At 37.4% G+C, this 25,655-nt stretch overlaps 1 pseudogene; it reads right to left on the bottom strand.

Annotated features, from left to right (window-relative positions):
• Positions 1–10,779: 10,779 nt before the first annotated feature.
• On the bottom strand, positions 10,780–18,588 carry LOC137941056 (tryptophan N-monooxygenase CYP79A68-like; annotated as a pseudogene).
• Positions 18,589–25,655: the final 7,067 nt, after the last annotated feature.

The raw sequence follows: 25,655 nt of genomic DNA, 5'->3' as shown, positions 1-25,655 counted from the left end.
ATGATATCATATTTGGTTATACAATCCCCTCTCAATGTCAACAATTTGTTAGTGTAATGAAGAATGAGTTTGAAATGAGTTTAATGGGTAAACTCACATTCTTCCTTGAAAATGACACATTTGTAAAGCAGTCCAAATACACGAATAAGTGTTGACTGTAGGTTGACTCCCACACTGATTTTGATGATTAAAAATTTAATTGTAATTTGAAAATCTAGTATTTCATATACTTAATTTTCAAGAGCATCTCAAGGTTTAAAGCTTCAAAGCCAAAATGAAGACCTCAAGAAAAAATGAAGAGCAACTCTTGAAGAAGTACCCACAAGGGAGAAGACTTGAGATCAAGAATCAAGGCTTACATTTAAACTTAATCAATTTATGTAAGAGAATGTTCGAACACCTAGTCCATATGAACTTGGGAGATCGGAGGTTTAGGATTTAATTTGCATATAGATATGTTTAGAATCATCATACATATTAGTTAGAAACATGTTAAAGAACTTATAGAGAAATTCCTGTGCTTTATAACGACATATTTTTATCTGACATTTGAATGATTGATCAGTCACTGACTGTGATGGATCATCCAGAACTATGGAAGCCAAAAATATAAAGCATGATTGATCAACCATAGTCGCTTACCAGTGATCGATCAATCAATAGTCTAATTTTTGCCAATGGGAAAATAACAACTAGTTTGAGTTGGGGAAGTAATAAATACCCCACCAAACCATGAGTAAAGAAGTGAATGAGTATTAATTGGCATATTCTCAAGCCACAAAGCTTTACGTTGCAAATTCCCATCAAAAGTGATTTAGAGAGAAAGAGAGAGTCTACCTTTGAGAATATTCTATCTCTTTCAATCATCTTTGCATGCATTATAGTGTAAGCTCCTTGATCATTCCACAACGTGCTACAAATGAGGAGGTAGATGTAACTCTCAAGGAGAAGCATCTCTCCATGTAAGGGTATAAAATTTTCCTTTTCTTTTATGAATTTGTGACAGGTTCATCTAGAACCTGTTAATCTAGATAGAAATGCATAACTAGAGCTAGAATCTAGCAACAATCTCTTGGGGAGATTAGTTGGTGTAAAATTCGTGTATAGAGTTACACATAACCAAAGAGAGCCGTAATATCTTTGTATTTTTCCAGCTATTAGAGTCTAATAGTGGAAAATTTACCAAGCATGGGTTCTTGGGAGATGACTACAACTAGGGGGGAACATAAAAATTAAAAAAAATCTTTTTGTCCCTAGTGTGTGTGTGCATGCTTAATATTGAATTGATTTTATGTATGATATTTTAATTACATGCACAAATCATTTTTAATTTGAATAACTCAATTCACATTCCTCTTGAGAAGTCACCTGGGCCAAATATTGGTATCAGAGTAAACCAATAACTTAATTGAATTCAAAACCTCCTTGATTTTGAAAAACAATAAATAGCATCTCAAGACAAATTGCTCCTTCCCAAAGGACAATCTGCCTATCGTCCATCGCTATTTAATGGAACAAATTATGGATATTGGATGGTAAGAATGGAGTTCTTCCTTCAATCCATAGATTGAGACATTTGGCTTGTAACCAAGAATGGACCATTTCAGCCCAAAAAAACTTGACAATGTCATCTCGGTTGCAAAGATATTTAATGAATTAACTAGGGAACACAAGGAGAAACTAAAAACAAACTCCAAGGCCATAAATCTGTTTTGATGTCCCTTAGGACCAAATGAGTTCATAGGGTCTCCACACGTAAGACCCCTAAAAAATTTGGGGAAAACTTGAGTTCGTACATAGGAACCACTAGACTAAAAAGACTCTAGGATCAACATTTTGATAGCCCATTATGATGAATTCAAAATGAAACTAGTTGAGTCAATTGCTGAGATGAATTCAAGGTTCATTCATATTATAAATGAGTTGAATATCTTAGGAGAAGAAATTCCTTTTATAGGCAAAATGACAACCTTCTGAAGGCACATCCAAAGTCATGGGAATTGAGGAAGATAACCATTCATGAGAATTCTAACTATGATATGGAACCTGAAGATATAGAGGAAGAAAAACCTAAGAAGATGAAATTGTTCTTACTGTCAAAACATGTGCATGAAGTAGTTCTAGTGAAGAAAGCTCAAATGAAATAAGTTTTCTCACTATATATCTTCAGGGAGTCTATAGGAAGAAGAATTTTTTTAGAAAAGTTCAATTCATAGCTCAAAATCACAAATTTAAAAAGAAAACCGATGTTTGTTTTGAGTGTGGTAAATCAGGTCATAGAAGGAACAAATGTCCCAAGTTAGAATAAATAACCCCATCCTGAAGCAAAGATCCAAAGAACAAGAAGAAGAAAGTTTGGATCTCAGCTTGGGATGCAATGGAGGGAGAGTCTAGCCAATCAGAAGAAGAAGACAGTGATGTAGGACTCATGGCTTTTCAAGTGACTCAGACTATGATAACGAGTCTACAATTTCCAAAGAGGCAAGCGACTCAGACTATGAGCATGAACTTGAATTACTTTTGGAAAAATCCATTCATAGTCTAAATAAATATAAAAAATATAATGCTCAATTAAATGAGATTTCAAAGCTCAAGGAAGAGCTAATTGTCTTGAAGGGGCAAATGAAAGCCACATAACTAATGCCTCAACACAAAGTGGATTGATAGAGATATTGATAGAGATGCTATCATGAGATAGACTTGCTTTTGAGAATAAGAGCTTAGACTTAGAGAAGCAATTCAAAACTCTATCTCTCAAATTCACAACCAAGAGAAAATTTGGGAAGAACAAAATAAATAAAAATAATAAGTTCTCCCCCATTCCTCATATTAGATGATACTATTGCAATGAATTGGGTCACTATGCCCACATTTGCAAAGTTAAGATTGAAAGTTGCATCGAACAAAATTGGGTACCCAAATCAACCACAAAGGTTGTGTTAGCCCAAAATAACTTGGGCAAACAAACTTGGAAGCCAAAATCAGCTAACTCCCCAAATGTTATCCCTAAGGGAACCACCCTTAAATGGGTCTCTAAGGGTTAAATATCTTATGGTGTAGGTATGTCTCCCACCAAGGCACCGAAAAATGTTTTGATTTTGGATAACTGTTGCTCAAGGCACATGATTGGTGACAAAAAGAAGTTCGTTGAACTCAATCCCAAAGATGGAGGTTATGTAACTTTTGGAGACAATATCGAAAGGTACCATAAAAGAAATTGGTATCATCGATACCTCAACCTCTTTCATATCTAATGTTTATTACGTTGAAGGGTTGGTGCATGACTTACTTAGTATTAGTAAATTTTATGATAAAGTAAATAAGGTGTCATTTGAAAAAGACAAATGCTTAGTAAAGAATGAAAATAATGAACTAGTTCTAGAGGGACATCGAAATTCAAATCTCTATGTTGCTCACATAGTCAATATTCCCTCACCTAGTGCCATCTATTTGGGCACAAAAATTGATGAATTTTGGTTATGGAATATGAGACTAGGACATATAGGAATTGATTCCTATAACGTATTAGTGAAAAATAACTTAGTGAGAGGACTATAGGATAAAAAAATGGTAAGAGAGAAACCTTGTGATGCTTGCCAACTTGGAAAGTAACACAAAACCTCTTTCATGGCTTGAAATGTAATTTTAACTGCTCGTCCTCTTCAACTAATCCACATAGATTTAGTTGGACTCACCTGAACCTTAAGCTTAAATGGGAAACGCGTCACCCTGGTGGTGATAGACAACTCTTCAAGGTTGACATAGGTAGACTTCCTAGCCCTTAAGGATTATGCTTTTCTGACTTTGTTAAATTATGTGAAACAATTCAAAAGGAACAAGACTATAGCATTATCAAAATTGGGAGTGACCATTGAGGAGAATTTGAAAATTCACATTTTGTGAAATATTTCACAAAGCATGGTATAGATCAAACATTCTCAGCTCCACAAACTCCTAAGGAAAATGGTGTTGTTGAGAGAAAAAATCGAGCCTTAATTAAAATGGCTTGAGCTATGCTTCATGCATACAACATGCCACATAGGTTTTAGGCCGAAGCTATGAACACCGCATGTTATATCATTAATCAAGTAAGCTTAATGCACTCCATATGAGTTGTATACGGGCACTCTTCCCAACATTACATATTTCAGAACCTTTGGATGCAATATTCATATTGAAAAAATCAAAGGAAAAATTAGGAAAATTTAACTCTAGAGTTGATACAGGAATTTTCTTGGGTTATTCTTCTCATAGAAAGGCTTACATAGTTTATAATAAGATATCTATGAGAGTCGAGGAGTCGGTTCATCTTGAGTTTGATGAATTAGATTCACCAAATCCAACTCCAACTTTAAATTTTGACGATGAAGAAGGAAACCCCTTTGAATCATCCCCAAGTTCTCAACCACAAGACCAAAATCTTGAAGAGAACCCAATTGACCCGAATAGCCAAGACCTCAACCCCAAGACCAAAATCTTGATAAATTTTATAATCATAACTGCTAGAACTCAATGTCTTATAATCGACATGTCTTTCAATCGAGTTGTTTCATTAAAAAATTTGCATTTTGGACTAATCCACCAAATATTTAACCTCCCATGCATCTTCATATATATCTGGGTACCCAATTCCATCTGGTTTTTAACTTTGTTACTATGAACCCCGACTTCGAATATCTCATCCCCCTCATGGTCAATAGCAATTGACACACTTCTACTAACATCATTATCACTAAAACTATCACTATCATCATCACTAACAACCTTGAATGCACACAACAATAAACATGAAAATCCTAGTAGGGATAGTATACATATCACACATTTAACAAAGAAAGGGTATAAGAAATTACATGGGAGAAGATGTTCCAGCCTTAGATAGTGATGTTATAGGCAAGGGGTTCAAAAACTCCACTTCAAGCCCTTGTGTATTATACGTATATAGATAATCGTTAGTACTTAAAAATAAGTCATGTAAACTTATTACAATTCATATCATAAATATATATACTTCTTTATATCATCAAATCTACGTGGTAATTCTTGGGGATAGGATGTTTCACCAATAAAGTTTCGATTCCTCGTACCTTTCGTTCCACAAGGTTTTTGTCTTAAGACCTTTTCTAAGTAAATCTCAATCATAGATTGATTACTTGAAGCAAACTCAAATAATTCAGTCAAATCATGATCATCTTCCACATTAAAGATAATAAAACTCCTGTTAGAAAATGGAACTTTTGCCTTAATAATCGTTTGATGAGTATCACCATCTCATCCCATGACTCTGTACATCATTACTAAGAACTCACTAAAATTAGTCGAAACTGTAATCCTTGTAATTCGTGATTGACCTTCGCCATACTAACAACATAACCAAACTTCTCCTTCAATTTTCCATTGTATCGACAAAAGAACAATACAATTGATGCCATATTATCGACAAAATCTACATACATTAGTAAGAGTCTCTTTATGCCAAAATACTACCCAAGTCCAAATTTTTATGACTAGTCCTAACAATGCAAAAATACACCAAAGTCCAAATTCACTGAACACCCTTGGTAGAGACCCATATGACTTTGCAGTCACTACGAACCATACCTCGTTACTGATGGGGTCGGGTTTCATTGGCTAATGGACAACCATGCAGGTGACTCAGCCTAGTTTGAACTAGAATCAACCTACCCTCCATTACTCAACCTACTCTTAATCGGACTCTCTACCGGTCCTAGTAACTAGGGACACAGGGAAACACAATAAAACATAGAAAAAAATACCAGGTGGTGGATATCTATAAAACCCGAATCTCCACACCACATGACAAGATCATTCTATAGCACTTCAACATTATTTAATGTTACTATAATATTTAAAAATTAATCAAACTAATTCCATAGCAGTTGACTAGTCCTAACAATGCAAAAACACACCTAAGTCCTAATTCACCGAACACCACTAGTAGAGCCCCATATGACTTCGCAGTCACTACGAACTATACCTCCTCAGTGACGGGGGTCAGGTTTTGTTGGCTAATGGATGCCCGTGCAGGTGACTCAACCTAGTTTGAACTAGATTGAACCCACCCTCCATTACTCAACCTACTCTTAATCGGACTCTCTACCACTCCTAGTAACAAGAGACACATGGAAACACAATAAAACATAGACAAAAAAATACCATGTGGTGGATATTTATAACACCCGAATCTGCTCAGGACAAGGCAAACAATATTTTATAATATTTAAAAATTAATCAAACTAATTCCATAGCAGATGACTAGTGATAATAATACAAAAACACACTTAAATCCAAATTCACCAAAAACCCTTGTTAGAGCTCCATATGACTTCACAGTCACTACAAATCATACCCCGTCAGTGATGGGGGTCGGGTTTCATTGACTAATGGATGCCCGTGCAGGCAACTCAACCAAGTTTGAAATGGACTCAACCCACCCTCCATTACCCAACTTACTCTTTATCAGGCTCAACCCACCCTTGGTTACTTGACCTACTCTTAATCAAAATTTGTACCCATCCTAGTAACTAGGGAAAACATAAGAAAACATAAACAAAAAAAACCATGTGGTGGATATTTATAACACCCAAATCTCCTCACCACATGGCATGATCATTCCATGGCACTTCAAATTTATTTAACAACAACTAGCAATTGAAAATCTTGCAAATCTTATCTCAATAGAGTAAACTTTCAATTTTATAAATATGAAACCGATAAAGGGCATAGGGCATAGGGGTTGAGGGTTTAGGGTTTAGGTCATAGGATTGAGGGTTTAATGCACCCTTGGTTACCTGGCCTACTCTTAATCAAACTTTGTACCCATCCTAGTAACTAGGGAAAACACAAGAAAATATAAAAAAAAAAAAAACCATGTGGTGGATATTTATAACACCCGAATCTCCTCACCACACGGCATGATCATTCCATGGCACTTCAAATTTATTTAACAACAATTAGCAACTGCAAATCTTGCAAATCTTATCTCAATAAAGTAAACTTGAAATTTTATAAATATGAAACCGATAGAGGGCATAGGGCATAGGGTTTGAGGGTTTAGGGTTTAGGTTATAGGATTGAGGGTTTATGGCATAGAGCCTTTACATTCAAAATCATCATTATTGAATAAATTGCTAAAATTACCAAAATCAAATACAACATTCAATGGCATAGGAATCCATAAACTAAAATACAAAAAACTAATAAATCCAGAGATCAATTCAATCAAGTTTCAATTAAACTTAGCAATAACTTTGATTTATCTATAATTGACAGAAGTTCATTAACAGAAAATAAAAATTAAATAGTAAATCACACAAAAATAAATACAATAATTAAATACAAATTAAAATAATATGATAATTAAACACAGTAATTAGATTCAATTAACAAAAACCCTAAAAATCACTTTGCTAAATTGGCTTCTAAAATTCGGGTTTGGAGGTGAGTAGGGCTTTTGTTTTGAGAGGGGGCGGCGAGAGGATGAAATGATAGGGTATTAAGAGAGGGGGCACTGAGAGGAAATGATAGGCTTTGGTTTTGAGAGAGAGGGTGGCGAGGAGATGAAATGATTGGCTTCTAAAATTCGGGTTTGGAGGTGAGTAGGGCTGTTGTTTTGAGAGGGGGCGACGAGAGGATGAACAAGAGGGAATGAAGAAGAAGAGTGAAAGACGTGACAGAGATGAAGTCTAGGTTGAGAGAAAGAGAGGGTGGTTGAGAAGAGGGTTGTCGAGGGCGAGGGCGAGGCCGAGCGGCGGCAGCAACGGAGTATTGGTGGAGTGGTGGTAGCAGAGGATCAGAGGTAAAGCTGCGGCAATAGGGGAGTTGTGGCGACAACAGGAACGATGAGAAGGCGAGAGTGCTAGAGGAGAGTCAATTGATCGAGCGACGAGAGGGAGCCAATGAAAAAAACAAGAAGGTCGACAAGGCCTTATGTGGCGAGTGATGACAAGGCATGATGATGTGTCAGAAAACATGAATAGTGTCAAAGCATTTAGGGGGGTTAGTCAACTTGAATCAGGAGATGAACTTCAGCCGCATTACTCAATTCATCTCCTGATGTCATTAGTGGTGCACCAACGCCTGATTCAAGTTGATGAATTAGATGAATCCAAAGATAACACCCACGGTTTAATTTCCGAATTTCAGTTTCCGTAGTATTTTTCAAATCATCCGGATGAAGCAAATGGGACACGTCATCGCTGGAGGGCAAATTTTTTTTCTTTCCCTCTCGCTCGTTCGCTCGCTTCTCCCTCTCGGCCTCCCTCTCTTCTCCCTCTCTGTCTGTCCCAAAGTCTCTATCGCAACACGCCACTGTACCTTCCGGCCTCCCGATGCAGAACTCGTCTCCGTTACATCACCGCCTCCATCGCAGCCCTTGCAGCACCCCCTTCCGTTGCAGGGCCGCCTCTCTCACATAACCTCCGTCGCAACCCTCGTAGTGTCCCCACAAGGTTGCCTCCGTCGCAGCGCCGTGAGGAAGAAGACGCTGATTTAATTTTTTCCTAAGTTAGGAAAAATTAAACCACTAGTTATGCTCGATTCTTGGACCGGACCACAAATAAAAAATTGTATAGATGCATGATAGGATCCCTACTTGAACTTTTACCCAATAGATCAGGTATAATGGTCTCAGAATAAATTGTCTTAGTGGTAGTAAAAGATTTTTTCGTTATCTACTTGGTTTTCCACAAATTGGCTTAGAACATGGACAACGTAGACTAGATCTGGTCTAGTAATGGTCAAGTAGATCAATATTTCCACAAGATGCCTATATGGTGAAGGATCATGTAGGATTTCTCCATCGGAATGTGTAAGAGCCAGGTTTTGCTCCATTGGGAATCTTGTAGGTTTCGCTCCTAGAAATTGAGTATCTTCTAATATCTCCAAGGCATATTTTCTTTGGGAGAGGGAAATCCCCTTTGAAGACCCTACAACTTCTATGCCCAAGAAATATATGAGTTGACCAAGATCTTAAGTTTGAATAGCTTGGATAATAACTATTTCACATCTTCAATTTGTTGCCGATTGTTACCTGCCAAAACCACGTCATCAACATACACAAGTATTGCCGTAAAACTTTCCTTGTGGGATTAAATGAATAATGAATATTCTGCCTTTGACTGATGAAACCTAGCAGTCTTTAGGGTTGTATAAAACTTCGAAAACCACTGTCTAGAAGCTTGTTTCAAGTCATATAATGACTTGTTGAGTTTGCACACTCGAGTCTCCCCCTTTCGTCCAAAATATGGAGGTAGGGACATGTATACATCTTCATCAAGATCACCATGTAAGAACACATTAATGACATCGAGTTGGTGAAGATGTCATCCTTGAATAGAGGAAACACTCAGTAGAGCACATATAGTAACCAACTTAGCAACTAAGGTGAATGTCTCTTGATAATCGGGTCTTCAAACCTGGTTGTATCCTTTGGCAACTAAGCGGGCTTTGTAATGCTCGATGGTGCCATCAGCTTCACTTTGTATACCCATTTACATCCAATGGGTTTCTTGCCAGGTGGAAGGGAGATAAGTGTCCATCAGTGATTAGCTTGTAATGCTTGAATTTCATCTTGCATGGCTTGATGCCATTTAGGATCCTCTAGACTTTGTATGGCCTATAAGAAACCAGTTAGTTCTTTGGTAATGGTTAATGAATTGGAAAAAGCTTTATGAGAGGTGGATAATTAGGCATAAGAAAACACTTGAGAGAGTTCATAAGGTATACGTAATATTGTGACCACGCTAGAAGCAGATCATTGTCCAGGTCGTGAAGGTAGGGTCACTTCCACATAAAAATTTTGAAGGAAGCTGAGACAATTAATTGGTCTGGTAGATAGGAGATGAGCATAGGGTGGCATGGGAGTGGGAGAGGGTATGTGAAGGGAAAAAGCATTATCAACATTTACAATTTCATAACTTTCTGACTGAGTAGGTGTGTCCCGTATAGGGACATCATAAAAGCCAAATGTTATGGGAGGAAGAATCATGGGACTCCTATTTGCAGCGGAAATGTGTTTAAGAGATAATTATTTTTCAAAGAAAGTAACTTCTCGGGAGACAAACACTCTATGTATTTAAAGATCATATACTCTATATCATTTTTGTCCATAAGGGTACCCAAAAAAAATGTAACGGATTGCATGCGCATCAAATTTGGATGACTTGTGGGCATGAGTGGAGGCAAAATATATACATCCAAGAGTTTTCATTAAAAAAAGGAAATGAAACCAATACTTTATTTGAAGGATGCCCGAGACATTGATGCCAAATACCAGATGGAGAATGTACATTGATGCCAAATACCAGTGGTGAAAGCTTACATGTCACCTTTGACAGTGTACATGTGTAGTTGACTGGTCAAAGTTAGGTATTTGTGATATCAAGTTGAAAAATTGGTTATTTGTGTTATTAGTTTAAAAAAAAATGGGTTGTACACTAGAGGAGATGCTTGATCCACTAAATTCACCATTGACTATATGGGAATTGGGATCATCACTAACAAGGCAACATCCAAGTATATTTCCTCTATGTTGGAACTTGGGACGCTATGACTTATTTTAATTCCGCCAACACAAATCAACGATTCATCCTTATAAGTTCTACATTTATTAAAAATTTCAATGAAATAAACAGAATTAAATGAGCATAATTGCCAAAAAAAAAATCACTTCTCATTCTCTTCTCTTACTCTCCACCAATGCAAGATATATATATATACGTAGTTAAAAATCTTCAAAAAGAAATGCTCCCACCCACTCTAGTGGGGTGTATCGAGGTGTGCAGCTAGCCGAGGTTTAGTTTGAGCCAGCAGAGCCTTGGCCAGCAAGAGATCATTCGGGGACTCCGAGAGATCAATGCTTGACAAGCCGGCCGGCATGCTCCAGTTGAAGCCTTGGAGAAGTCTGGCCAGAAGCATGACGGTCATGGCGGTGCCGAGGGGCACACCCATGCAACATCTGCGGCCGGTGCTGAAGAAGATGAACCGGAGCTCCGTCTCCAGCAGGTCCACCTCGGCGGAACCCATGTGACGCTCCGGCCTAAACTTGAGCGGCTCATCCCAAACCTTGGGGTTCCTTCCTAGGCCTATTTGGCTCAGCAGAACGTGGGCACCCTTGGGTATGAAGTACCTGGCGAAGGTGGCGTCGTAGGTGGAGACGTGCGGAAGGTTGAAGGGGGCAATAGGGTGGAGACGGAATGCTTCCCTAGCGCAGGCCTTCACGTAGTTCAGCTGTGGGAAGTCTGACTCTTGAACCAGCTTGTCTTTCCCCACCACCCGGTCTACTTCCTCCACCGCTTTGCGAAGCATGTCCGGCTCGTTCAGCATCTCTGCCAAGGCCCATTCAACTGCGTTTGATGGGTTGTCTACTGCTGCGTAGATCAAGTCCTGAAAGTTCAACAAATTAAGCACACGTTACAAACTCTTCTGTTTAACCAGGTTTTGAATTTCCAAAGTTATGCTATTTATTTGAAGAAGGATGAGTGGCGTGTCTTTAACGATCATGTGAAAAAAAATGATTTATAACAGAAACAAATACGGTTCTTCAGTTCTGGTTAACTTACCGCTGTTTGTGCTTTGATTTCTTCCGTCGTAAGCAAAGGTTTCCTACTGCAGTCTTTTACGGAGACAAGAACATCAAGAAGATCCTCAGGCTCCTTTTTCAGTCCAATCCTCCATTCTTTTATTCTTTGCCCAATCACATTATCGTGGTACTTGTTCACTATCTTGATGGCCTTCTTCATGGTCTTCTCATGCCCATTTAAATCCAACCACCTCAAGCAATGCATATAATCGGAGACGCAGAACGTATAGAGATGGGAGAGTACAGTGAAGAGTGCATCGACCTGCTCCACTTCCTCCATTCCGGGCCCTCCATCTTCCCTCCCCTTCCCAAAGTATCTCTTGTTGAACATCATTTTCCTGATCACATTGCCACTATATTGCCTTCTACTTCCCTAACATCCACAACTGCACCCTCCTCGAAGGATTTGCACTCGCTGTATACGTATCTGATGAGGTTATCAGCCTCCTCGATTCTTTTATCATGGAGCCACAGGAGTCTGGCGGGGCTCATGTGTTAGGAAACTCACGTTTCATATTTTATTCAATTATATTTAATATAGGCTAAAATTAAGTGATCTAATTTTGGTAAGCCCATAGACTGCTAAAGAATGAATATGGGCTAATTGAGTAGATACCCATATTGTCTTAATTAGGGAATTATGGGAACCCTAATTAAGCAATATAAATAGGACATCAGGGTTGTGGTCCCCAACACACTAAATCCAACACGGTTTCTCTTCTCCCCAGCCGAAAGAGTGACGACGGTCCCGTAGTGGAATAAGGGTGATTTAGTTGAGGAAGATCATAAAACCATTCTTCGTTTTTCCGTTCATCATAGTAATTCCACATAAGAAAGACGCAATTTCCGAATGGATCCAGGTATGTATCCCGAATCCTAATATTCTAGCGTGATGAAAAAGATGGATTATGATTTAAGATTAAAGTTATGTAACAAGTGGTGTCAGAGCAGCATTACCGTTAGATTATTGGGATTGGAATGGAGGAGTTCTGTGGAGAAAAAAGATGGTTTTGTACAGCCCTGACGTTGTGTGTGTCGCTCTCCACGGAACTCGGTTTGGCACTGCATGTCGGCCGACGTCAGACAGGAGTCCGATGTCCGACAGAGGGCCACGAGTGAAAACCGAAGCCCTCCTTTGTGCGTGGCTGGAGGTTGGAGATGACCTCCAGCGCGCGCGGGTAGGGAATTAAGAAAGAAATTTTTCTTTTTGAACTTTGGTTTCCTTTGATTTAAATAACTAGTCGACATGGCTGAGTCAACTCGGACCGATTGGGATGATTCGACCAGGGTGAGACGAGTTGGACGGGTTGTCTCAACTCGGATATCAATGGTCGAATTGAACGGTTCAAGTCGACTCAGATGGGCTGATCTGGCTCGCCCAAGAGAGGATCGACCTGACTCAGTCCTAAAAAAAATCTAAATTTTTGGGCCCGTGGGGATTCAAACCCGTGCGCAAGTGTGTGCATTTGACGCATACGTCCAGTACACCAACTCGCATCCGCGTGTTATCATAGGATAAAAAATAGTGTATATATTAAATTTCAGAAATTACAGTATCTATTTTTTATGCAATTTTTATTTATGCATGCACATTTAGTTGTTTAATGTGCATATTTAAGTTGATTTTTCAATTTTGAAAATTCTTATTGTTTCTATGCAATTGGTCTAGTATTTTAATCAAATTGATTGAAGCTACATGTTTCCAAAGTAACCTCTGTAGTGTAGATTAATTTGACTAAAAATACATAGATGTTTGTATGGAGTTATTTATGCAAACCGTGCTCGGCCCAAAGGAAGACACAGTTGGGCCAAATCAACAATGTACCTGTGATGATAAATGTGTGACAATTATAAAGACTTTTCATGTGAACAATAGTCGATCCAAAGAAAGGCTATTGTTTGACAGAATTGATTGTCAGTATTTGATCATTGTACAGAGAGTACGACTTATAGTTAATTTCTCTGTCCAAAGACTAGGAATTAATGTTGTACTAGGTATCTTGAGATTTTTTGCAATTGGTCTAGTATCTTAATCAAATTGATTGAAACTACATGTTACCAAAGTAACCTCTGTAGTGTAGATTAATTTGAATAAAAATACATAGATGTTTGTGCAAAGTTATTTATGCAAACTGTGATTGGCCCAAAGGAAGACACAATTTGGCCAAATCAACAACGTACTTGTGATGATAAATGTGTGACAATTATAAAGACTTTTCATGTGAACAATAGTCGGTCCAAAGAAAGGCTATTGTTTGACGGAACTGATTGTCAGTATTTGATCATTGCACAGAGAGCACCACTTACAGTTAATTTCTATGTCCAAAGACTATAAATTAATGTTGTACTAGGTATCTTGAGATGGGTCCCCAATTTGGATTGTTTGTACATGTCTTGTTTTTCTTTATATGACATGCTAGTTAATGTGAGTATGCTTGTTCATTTTGTTCTATATACAATTTCTATTGCTATTGCTACAAATGTTACTGCTCAAATAAGCAATGTTCCAATGCTGAGAGGGACGAACTTTAAGGCATAGAAAGATACCGTGGAAATTATCCTCGATTGTATGGATTTGGATCTTGCACTTCGGGCGAAACCACCCACTTCTACTCCGAAAAACCTTAATGAGGTGAAAAATGAGAATTGGGAGCGCTCCAACTGGATGTGCTTGATGATCATGAAACACTCCATTTCGGAGGCGTTTCGGGGCTTGATGACTGAGAGCAAGAGCGCCAAGAAGTTCCTAGAGGAAATTGATCAATATTTTTCCAAGAAAGAAAAGTTGGAGGCGAGTAGCCTTTTGGCTAAACTCGTTTCGATGGAGTACAAAGGCAAAAGGAACATAAGGGAGTACATCAAGGAGATGTCTCATTTCGCAACAAACACTCAAGTCACTTAAGTTGGAGTTGTTTGATTACTTGCTCGTGCACTTGGTTTTGATATATATTCCTGCACACTTTGATCAATTCAAAGTGAGTTATAAAACTTAGAAGGATAATTGATCCCTAAATGACCTTATATCTCACTATGTGCACAAGGAAGAGAGACAATAGCAGGATAAGACTAAAAGTGCTCACTTGGCCTCGACCTCTCAAAACAAGAAGAAGAAGAGAGATAAGGATGTAGCGGAAGGATCTTCTCAGAATAAGAATAAAGGCGTTAAATCTGATCGTGGTGGTGAATACTACAGAAGGTATGACGAACCAGGAGAACAATGTCCAAGACCCTTCACAATTTTCCTCAAAGAGTGTGGAATTTTTCAGCAATACACCATGTCGGGCAAACCTAGCATGAACGGTGTTGTAGAGCGACAAAACCGAGTATGATTAGTCATTCCTCCTTGCTAGAGTCACTTTGGGGAGAAAATTTAACGACCGTTGTGTACATCCTTAACAGAGTACCGAGCAAAGCAGTTGCCAAAAACCCCTATGAGGATAGGCAAGAAGTCTAGCATTTGGTACTTGCACATTTGGGGTTGTCTAGCTAAGGCACAACCTTGTAGGCCACATGAAAACAAACTGGACTCAAGGAAGGTTAGCTGTTATTTCGTTGGTTATGCTGAATGCTCTCGGGGCTATAAGTTTTATGATCCCACATCAAGATCCTTCTTTGAAACGGGAAATGAGAGATTCCTTGAAGATATTGAGTTTGGAGGGGAAGAAAACATAAAAAATGTTGTCTTTGAAGAAGAATCTGTTATTGACAGTGATGAGGTCTCCATACCTATTGTTGTTAAAGACATAGTTCAGGCACTAGAGGACAATGTTCATACTCCTATTCCTGACATTGTTCCAGATCAAGGCAACAATGAGATTCTTCCTCCTGCACCACCTTTAGAACAAACTCAACAACGTCAAGAAGTGCCATTAAGGAGATCCACTAGGGAGAGGAGAAATGCGATTCCAGATGATTATATCATATTTCTCCAAGAACATGAGGATAGCGTCGAATTGACAGAAGATGACCTGATTAACTTCTATCAAGCCTTGCGCAGTTCTAACTCTCAAAAGTGGATTGATGCCATGAAGGATGAGATAAAGTCTATGAATGATAATGACGTTTGGGATCTCATCAAGTTGCCTAAAGGTGTGAAGCCCATTGGTTGTAAATGGATATTTAAAACCAAGAGGGATTCAAAGGGCAATGTCGAGAGATATAAGGTCCGTCTAGTTGCTAAAGGCTTTACTCAAAGGGAAGGCATAAAATATAAAGAGATTTTCTCTCTGATATCTTCGAAAGACTCTTTTAGAACAATAATGGTACTAGTGGCTCATTTAGATCTAGAGCTACATCAGATGGATGTCAAAACTGCGTTTATCAATGGAGACATTGATGAGACGATTTATATGGTTACCAAAAAACTTTGTATCTGGTGATCCAAAGTCTATAGTCTGTAAATTGAAGAAATCCATCTATGGTTTCAAACAGGCTTCCTGTCAATGGTATCACAAGTTCCATCAAATCATAACCACATACGGTTTTGAGGCGAATGTTGTTGATGACAGTGTATATCATAAGTTTAGTGGGAGTAAATACATCTTCCTAATATTATATGTCGATGATATTCTGCTCGCTAGTAGCGATATAGGTTTACTGCACGAAACCAAGAAATTTCTGACGAAGAAATTCGAGATGAAAGATCTTGGTGATGCCTCTTTTGTATTAGGTATACAGATACTTAAAGATTGTACTCAAGGTATCCTTAGGTTGTCACAAAAGAGCTATATCGATAAGGTTTTAAGCAGATTCGGCATGAAAGATAGTAAACCAGGAGACACACCCGTTGCTAAAGGAGACAAGTTTAGTCTCAAACAATGCCCTAATAATGACCTTGAAAGAAAAGAGATGCAGAAAATTCCCTATGCATCTGTAGTATGGAGTTTAATGTACGCTCAAGTTTGTACTTGTCCCGACATAGCATTTATAGTAGGAGTTCTGAACAGATATTTGAGCAATCCAAGTATGCAATATTGGAAGGTAGCCAAACGCGTGATGCGTTATTTGAGGAGAACAAAAGACTACATCCTCACTTATCGGAGATAAGACAATTAGAGATCATTGGGTTCTCTGACTCCAACTTTACTGGATGCCAAGATAGCAGACACTCCACATCAAGCTATATCTGTATGTTGGGGGAAGGAGTTATCTCATGGAAGTCTGCTAAGCAGACTCTCTTAGCTTCTTCAATCATGGTTGCGGAGTTTATTGCTTGTTTTGAGGCGTCCAACCATGGAATATGGTTGCAAAACTTTGTCACTGGGATGCGAGTGGTAGATGGCATTGACAGGCCATTAAAGATTTATTGTGACAATAACTCGGCGGTACTTTATTCCAATAGCAACAGGAGCTTGACGAAGTCGAAGTTTATCGACATCAAGTTTCTAGTTGTTAAGGAGAGAATTCAGGATAAGCAGATTTCTATAGAACATATAGGGATAGACTCTATGCTAGCAGACCCATTAACCAAGGGCTTAACGCCTAAGGTTTTTCATGGGCACACTGCTCATATGAGCGTTATTTCTGAGGATACCTTGGTTTAGTGGGAGTCATTTATGTACTATATGTTTGCTTTAGACATTGGGTTATTCAATTTTTTTTCGTAATAAAATTGATTGCTTATTATTCTATTTCTGAACTTGCTTGTGTTTCTTTTTATGAGCAATGTTCGCATTGCATTAAGGACTTTGGAAAGATCTCACTAAAGACTAAAGAAGGACCGGTTGGAAATAGGCAAGTACGAGATCACATTGCATGTAATTTCCATGTTACTCATCCATATTTGAGATATGTCATTGAGTGTATTAATATGGTGATCATCGTGGTTTAGTCATGATTGTATTGTGATGATAGTCGCGGTGGTTCCATTATTAATATCTAAGATGGTTCCATAGTATACATATGCGCGCCTAAAGAATTTGTGATATAATTGTTTCAGGAATGATATGTAACCCAAGCAGGAGACTGTTAGGAAACTCACATTTCCTAAGTTGGGTAACATATTTTATTCAATTATATTTAATATTGGCTAAAATTAAGTGGACTAATTTTGGTAAGCACATAGACTACTAAAGAATGAATATGGGCTAATTGAGTAGATACCCATATTGTCTTAATTAGGGAATTATGGGAACCCTAATTAAGCAATATAAATAGGACATCAGGGTTGTGGTCCCCAACACACTAAATCCAACACGATTTCTCTTCTCCCCATTCGGAAGAGTGACGACGGTCCGGTAGTACAATAAGGGTGATTTAGTTGAGGAAGATCATAAAACTGTTCTTCGTTTTTCCATTCGTTATAGTAATTCTGCATAAGAAAGACGTAATTTCGGAATGGATCCAGGTATGTATCCTGAATCCTAATATTCAAGCGTGATGAAAAATATGGATTATGATTTAAGATTAAAGTTATCTAACATCATGATGTCTGATGCCACGACCTTCCTCATCTTCTTCCACTGGTCTCCCCATGGTGCCACTGCAATGGAGAGATAGCCCCGACTGGAATACTCCGTTCCCATTGTGAACGGCCTGGATGCAAAGATTGCATCCTGCTTTTTCAAAAACTCCTGGGCTATCTTAGGACAAGTGACGGGCACCACATGCACATTCCCAAGTCTGACACATGCAATGTTTGTGTTCATACCCTTCATGAGTCCCAAGATCCACCGGAACGCCGGCCTGTTGAAGAAGATCTTTGGAAGGTTACCAAGAAATGGCCAAGGAGTCGGTCCTAGCAAGGTTACCAAGAAATGGCCAGGAGTCGGTCCTAGCGAAAGCTCAATTACTGACTTGCTCTTCTTCAAGTTATCAGATCTGAACAGCAAGAGGACGAAGAGGAAAGAAGCAACTACGATGAGGCCAGTGGTAGGAAGCGTAGGCAGTAAACCAGCGGTGATGCCGCTGGTAAGGACGTCGGAGGAAGTGTCCCATGTGAGGGTGAGGAAGGAGGTGGAGAGAGCTGCAAAGGTGTTATTCTTCATGGCCAACACTTGGGCCATGGGGGACTAGTATCGGTACAGAAGCTCAAGAGAGGGTGAGTAGCGTTGAGAGAGGAAGGTTAGTTTCCTTATATATTTGAAACCATTGCATTGTTTTCTCGAGGGACAGGGGGATGTAGCTAGTGAATGATGGGGACGAGTAGGGATGACTTTGAACCGAGATGGCTCGCGAACGGCTCCAGTTTGGCTCGGTTTGATTCGTTATCTATCGAGCTCAAGCTCTGAAATCGGCTCGTTTAACTTAACGAGCCGAGTTCGATCGAAGCTAGGTTCGATTCGTCGACTCGCGAGCCAGCTCGAGGTGAGTCAAGATCGGTATTGGGGGGTGGGGGGGGGGGGGGGGGGGGGGGGGAATTTTCCTCCCCTCGTCACTGTCGAGCCTCTCCCATCGCCCTCGTCACTGTCGAGCCCCTCCCGTCAGTTGTTGTCGCAGCCTCTACCATCGTCGACAGTTGCTCGCCGGCCGCCTTTGTTTTCGTCGTCACCGCCGCTTCCGTCGCCACCGTCGCAGCCGTCATCCCCGACGACAGGTCCTCCTCGGCGTCGTAACCCCCTTCCCTCCGCGTCGTCTCGGTGGAAAACCTGAACCAGTAAGTTCAGGGGAGAAATTAGGGGAGAAATAATCTCCCCCCTCCCTCGCGTGAAGATGATTTCGCACGTACGAAATTGCATGTGCGAGATAATAAAGTAAAAAAAAAAAAAATTCTTTAAACTCTCATTCCTCATAGCTCTTGGAAAAAATTAAAAATACATTTTATAGAAATAAGTTTCTATGATGTCTCATGTTTTTTTAAACATTTTTCTAATTGAAAATTCTTATTAAAATCATATAATTTTCTAAGTAAGATTTTCCTACCAAAATGGGTAGAAAACTATATAGAAAATTTTTGAATAAGTATATAACAGTTGATGATGTAATACTTTTAGCATGAAGCAATTTTCATTACAATTTTGTGTTTGACATTTTATTTGATTAAAAATTTATCGATAAGTATAATAATATATTTGATTGATTATTAATTTTTATTTATATCCCTAGAAGAGGCAATAAAAGGTCTGTTTCACTTTCCTAAGAAAATTTTAAAATATTTCTTGTAATTTTGTAATAAGTCACTAATAGTAATAGGATTTTATTTAAAGGTTTTTTTTGGGAATATGTATCATAGGAAAATATTTCTACTTTATCCTAGAATGTAAATTTTCATCTAGGGGCACTAAGGAGGACATAGTAAATTTATAGCCAGATTCAAAAATTACAAAACAAGTTGGACAACAATTGGAGTAAAAAAAAATAATATTAGTATATTTTAATCTATTATTGAAATTCAATCCTGAACCTTCCCTATCATTATTGTTTTTTAAATGTATGCATAATTTTATATATAATTTATTCAAAGTCACCCCTACGTGCGAGATCATAAACAAGGAAAAAAAAAAACTCTTTGTCCCTTCCAAATGGCTCTTAAAGAAATTGAAAAGATATTGGAGTAGAAATACGTTTCTAGATACTATTAGTGGTTTTTTCAATAAATGTTAAAAAGACATCTTTAATAGAAATATAGGGACAATTAGCGCCTCATGTTTTTTGAAAATATTTTTCTAATTATAATTTTTTTAAAAAAAATCATATAATTTTCAAAGTAAGATTTTCTTGCCAAGAAGGGCAAGAAAACCGTATAGAAAAATTTTGAATAAGTATTTGATAGTTGATGATATAATCCTTTTAGCATGAGGCAATTTTCATAGCAATTTTGTGTTTGACATTTTATTTGATTAAAAATTTAGCAATAAGTATAATAATATATTATATTAATTATTAATTATTATTTATTTCCTTCGAAAAGGTAATAAGAGGTCCATTTAACTTTCCTAAAAAATTTTAAAATATTTCTTGTAATTTTATAGTAAGTCTCTAATAGTAATAGGATTTTATTTAAAGGATTTATAGTTTTTATTTGGGTGATTGTAAATTAATAGTGATATTTCATTTAATTTTGTTATGTTTGATTAATGTATGGAATTTATTCATAATGTTATGCATTGTATGGAGTGTTTAGACTATTTTATGGAGTATATAAACAATTTCATGGAGTGTTTATGGAATGTATAGAAATTTTTATGGAGTATTTACAAAGTGTTTATGCAGATATTATGTATATAGATTATGCCCAATTTTAAGTAGAGGTCATGCCGAATTTTATATAAGTATTATATACATAGATTATTCTCATTTTAAGTAGAGGTCATACCCAATCTTATACATGTATTATATATATAGGTTATGCCCAATTTTATGTAGAGGTCATACCCAATTTTATGTAAAATATATGCATAATTTTATATATGATTTATTATATATATTTTTTAAAAAGTTTTAAATGTATGTTGAAGCTCGAGCTTGACTCAAAGCTTGGCTCGAACTCGGTTAAAATTTTTTGGCTCGAGCTCGATAACAATTTTAGGCTTGAGACGAGGTTCGACTCGAAGCTCGGCTCGAACATAGGCAGGTTCGGGCTCGACTTGGCTCGATGCCACCCCTAGGGGCGAGGCACGTTTGGTGTTTGTGCTTGACCCGTGTCATTGCTAATTAAAACCTGAAGGGATGGCGGAATTGGCAATCACTGAAATAATTTTAAAGTTATAGATTCCTCAACCACCGATAGATGGTCAAAAGAACTTCCTCATCTCGGTATGGCAACTTCAACATGTAAAGTTAATGCAGTCAAAATCACAGAGAATTAATTTCATTGGCTGAGATTTTGAATATGCGCCTGCGAATGACAGAGAGTCCAGCCCCTACCCGGCAAACTTCACATTTTTGTAGGTCGGAGGTCCCATTATGTACTATATCCTTTGCTAACGAATTTCTTAAATTCGTTTGTAGAGATAACCTCTTTAAATATTTTCCATATTTAATGAATACATTTATTAAAAAATTAAATATTATAATATTTAAATATATAAAATAATATAAAATAAAATCCCAATTCTTTTTATAGATTACAACAAAATTTTTTAAAAATATAAAAAAATTATAATTATAAAAATAAAATAAAAATATACACCATCAACATGAGGGATCTAGGGGTGACTGCCTCATAGTCTACATTTGCTGAAAGAACCATAACATAGTCATCTCAAAGTTCTTCATCTTACGATCCTGCTCCTCAATACAACGTTCACACAACAAGAAAAACAAGTTTAGCCAATAAAAAACCCAACAACGAAATCAAATTTTCTATCAAAAGTGGACTTTTGCTAGCGAATCTTAAATTCGCTGGTGGAAGATTCGCTGGTAGAAGTAAAATTTCTTCAAGTGAATTTAAAAATTCGTTGGGAGATCCCTTCTCACGAATTTTCCTCCATCTCGAAAAAAGCTTCTCCAAATGAATTTTACAAAATTCATTGCAAAAAAATCTTAAAACCTTCTCAAGTGAATTTTAAATTTGTTGGAAAAGATTTTAATATAATTTTTTTGTAGTTTTTCCTCTTTTTATTTTTTATTTCATACTTTTTTTTGCTGTTTTCATTTGTCTTTGAAACTCAACTAAATAACTTGAATAATAATATTTCTCCCAGAGAATTATGAAATTCGCTAGGAGAAGTTTTCTCCCCTTCTTTTTTTCCTTTTCTTTGTTCTTCATCTTTTTCCCATATTCTCAATTTCTGCCTTTTGAAAGAAGAGAATCAAACTAAAAAGATGGGAAAAATATTTTCCCAACGAATTTTGAAATATTTTGGGAGAGGGTTCCCTCTCCCACTGAATTTTCAAACTTGTTGGGAAATGCTTTCTTTTATTTTCTCTATGGTGTTTCTCATTCTTTCCTTCTTCCCCTTGTTTTCTTCTTCTCCTTCTTCACTTTTTTTTCCTTGTGAAGAAAGATAATTAATTTGGTAAAGATTGTTAATTTAATGTTCTCTTAACGAATTTCTGAATTTCGTTATGAAAAGTTTTAAAAGTCTCTCTTTGAAAATCTATTCCTTCTTTCATCTTCCTTTCCATTCTTTTCTTCCATATTTACATATTTATTAACATCTCATGTGTATAAATCCTTATGTAACTAATCATTAATTAACTAATTTAAGTAGAATGAAAGAAAAGATAACTTTCATACTTTCATTAATTGAACACATTATAATTATTTAATGAATTAATTAATTGATACATTAATTTTCTTAGTACGATTAATTATATTTTTCCATTTTTTTTCATTTTAACAATATTTTTAACTCAAATAGACCAAAATAAAGTTTTTAATCATAATTGCCACTATACTATATTAATTGTCATAATTAGCATAATTGTCATAATCCTTACGTAGTTAATTTTTTTAATTTAATAGAAATATTAATCGATCAATGTAATAACTACCTATTGATTAGTGTAGAATTAATCAATAAAACTTAATAAAGTATAATTATATAACTAAGTAGTCAATTAACTTATTCTTGTATTAAAAAACCAAATAACCTTGATGTAATACATAATCATTTGATTAAAGCTAAAATACTAGTTAATTAATTAGCAAAAAATATATTTAATAATTAAACAATTAAGAAAATAATTGAATACCTGATGATTTGTGCTAATTAATTGACCAATTGTCCTATTTAATGTTATAACTAGTCAACTTGACTTAGGAGATGACTAACATGACTTCAAAAATCATCTCCAAGGCGTAAGCGACGGAATGTGGTTTCCGCCCATATTTGCCCTTCATCCACATGAAACGATCGCCGGGGTTCGAACCCTCAACGATTTTATTTTTTTCCCCCCTCTCTCTCTCCACACCCTCTCACGCTCTCTTCTCATTTCGTTTTTTTTCTCCCTATCTCCCGCACCCCCTCTCTCGTCACCCTAAACCCCGAGCTCTCTGCTCCCTCTCTCGTCTCCACCGTCTCTCTCCGGTCTCCCTCTCTACGGCGTCCATCTCTCGCTACGAACGTCCTTTCGGCATCCTTCTCTCCATCTCGGACTTGCTTTCCCTCTAAACCTCCCGCTCGCTTCTCCCTCTCGGCCTCCCTCTCTTCTCTCTCTCTCTTCTCCCTCTCTTCTCCCTTTCGGCCTCTCACTCCCTTCTCCCTCTCGCTATTCTCTTTTCCCCCAAAATACCTTCCGATTTCGACCGATTTCCCCTATTTAAGTTTTGATTTTCTTCGATTTTGACATTTGGGCTTCAATTTTTTAATTTCTACTTTGATTCGGCATCGATTTCCCCATTTGGCTTCGATTTCACTCTTCGGCTTCGGTTTTCCCCAAATTTCAGAAGGTATGAGTAAACCCTAATTTTTTTTCCGATTAAATGAGTGTTGTATTTGATTTAATTTTAGTTTCAGTGCCTAATTTGGGGTTATTTGTGCATAATTGTGGGATTTAGTGTCACAGTTTAGGGTCTAAATTTTTTATTAGGGTTAGAGTTTAGTGTTTTTAGGGTTTGGTGCTTTGTATTTAGGGGTTAAGTGTTTAGAGTTAAGGATTTATGGTAATGTTAGGGTTTAGGTGTTTTTTCAAAAAAAATTCAGTTAAGGGTTATTGGGTGATAGGGTTTAGGGTTTAGGGTTTGGGGCTTTTAGGGTTTTTAAGATCTAGGGTTTTTTGTTTAAGTTCTAGAATTAGGGTTTATGGTTTAGGGGGTCTGGAGTCTAGGGTTAGGGGTTTTAAGGGTTGAGGGTTTAGGGTTTAATAGGGTTTTTATGGTTCTCAATTACGGTTTAGAGTTAATGATGTTTAGTCCAGTTGAAACAAGGTTGAGTTGCCTACACGGGCATCTATTCGCCAACGAAACCTGACCCCCATCATTGTCGAGGTACAATTCTTAGTGATTGTGAAGTCATATGGGGCTCTACCAGGGGTGTTGTGTGATTTTGGACTTGATGTGTGTGTGTGTGTGTTTGTATTGTTTAGTGCATCTGCAATGGAAATAGTTGATTAATTTTGGATTGTTTTAGAATGTTGTTTAAAATTTTTGAAGTGTTATGGACTGTTTTTGCCATGTGGTGAGGAGATTCGGGTGTTATAAATATCCACCACATGGTATTTTCTTATTTGTGGTTTTTGTTGTTGTGATGGGTAATGGTTGTCTAATAAAGTTTTTTTCATGAGGACAATCTTAGATTTAGATTATAAATGGCTGTAAGAAGACAACCAAGTGGTTGATCATATGACTTTTGGAGCTTTGAAGAAGACAACAAAATGCTCGATCTTTTAGTCGAGCAGGTAAATATAGGGAATGAGTTGCCCAATGGTGTTTGGAAGCATGAGGTATGTACGGAATGTGTCAATAAGTTCAATGAAGACGCAGTCAATAAAAAAACTGTTGAGCAACTTAAGATTCGAACAAGATCATGGAAGAAAACATACCAAACGGTAACAAGCTGTCTCAACACTAGTGGGTTCGGTTGGGATGCAATCACACAACGAGTTACTGCATGTCATTCTGTATTGCAAAACTACTTTAAGGTCAGTAAATCATGATGTATTGTAAAACAGTTTGTATTGTTTTGCATCACTAGAACTCTATTCCAAGTCATCTACATGATGTTTTATTCTTGTAGGAGCATAAAGATGCTGAAAAGTATAGACAATAAGGTTGCCCCCTTTACGAAAAATTGGCTTTGGTAGTGGGAAACTCAATAGTCGTAGGGTCTGGTAGTACAACTATAGATCTGGGCGATGAACTCATCCATGAGTCGGCTCCTATCCCGATGGACGAGCCTGACAATGTTGAAGTAGTTAGGGAAACTCCCGCAATTCATTAGCAGAAATGATTCGACAGCGGATCAATCTCGTAGAAGTAAAGGGTCATCTTCAGGCCATCGTAGAAAGAGAAGTGAATTGTCCATTGAAGAAAGTAGACAATTAATTGATGCAGTTAACTGAATCGCTCAAGTAATGAATAGTGTTATGAAACATAACGAGCGCAATGTTGAAACAGATTGTGTCAATGCCCTTAGGGAAATCCCGGACCTGTCGGACGAAATGAAGTATGGCGCTCCTGAATAATTGGATACGCCAAGTAAGAAGGCCATGTTTGTGGTGATGACAGTGG

Source organism: Aristolochia californica, unplaced genomic scaffold, assembly GCF_029961685.1.
Source record: "Aristolochia californica isolate CCGP_79_NKW_82.1479 unplaced genomic scaffold, dmAriCali1.0.hap1 SCAF_10, whole genome shotgun sequence".
Lineage (NCBI taxonomy): Eukaryota > Viridiplantae > Streptophyta > Magnoliopsida > Piperales > Aristolochiaceae > Aristolochia > Aristolochia californica.
Note: the sequence above shows the minus strand (reverse complement) of the source record. Positions and strands in the feature narration are given on the sequence as shown.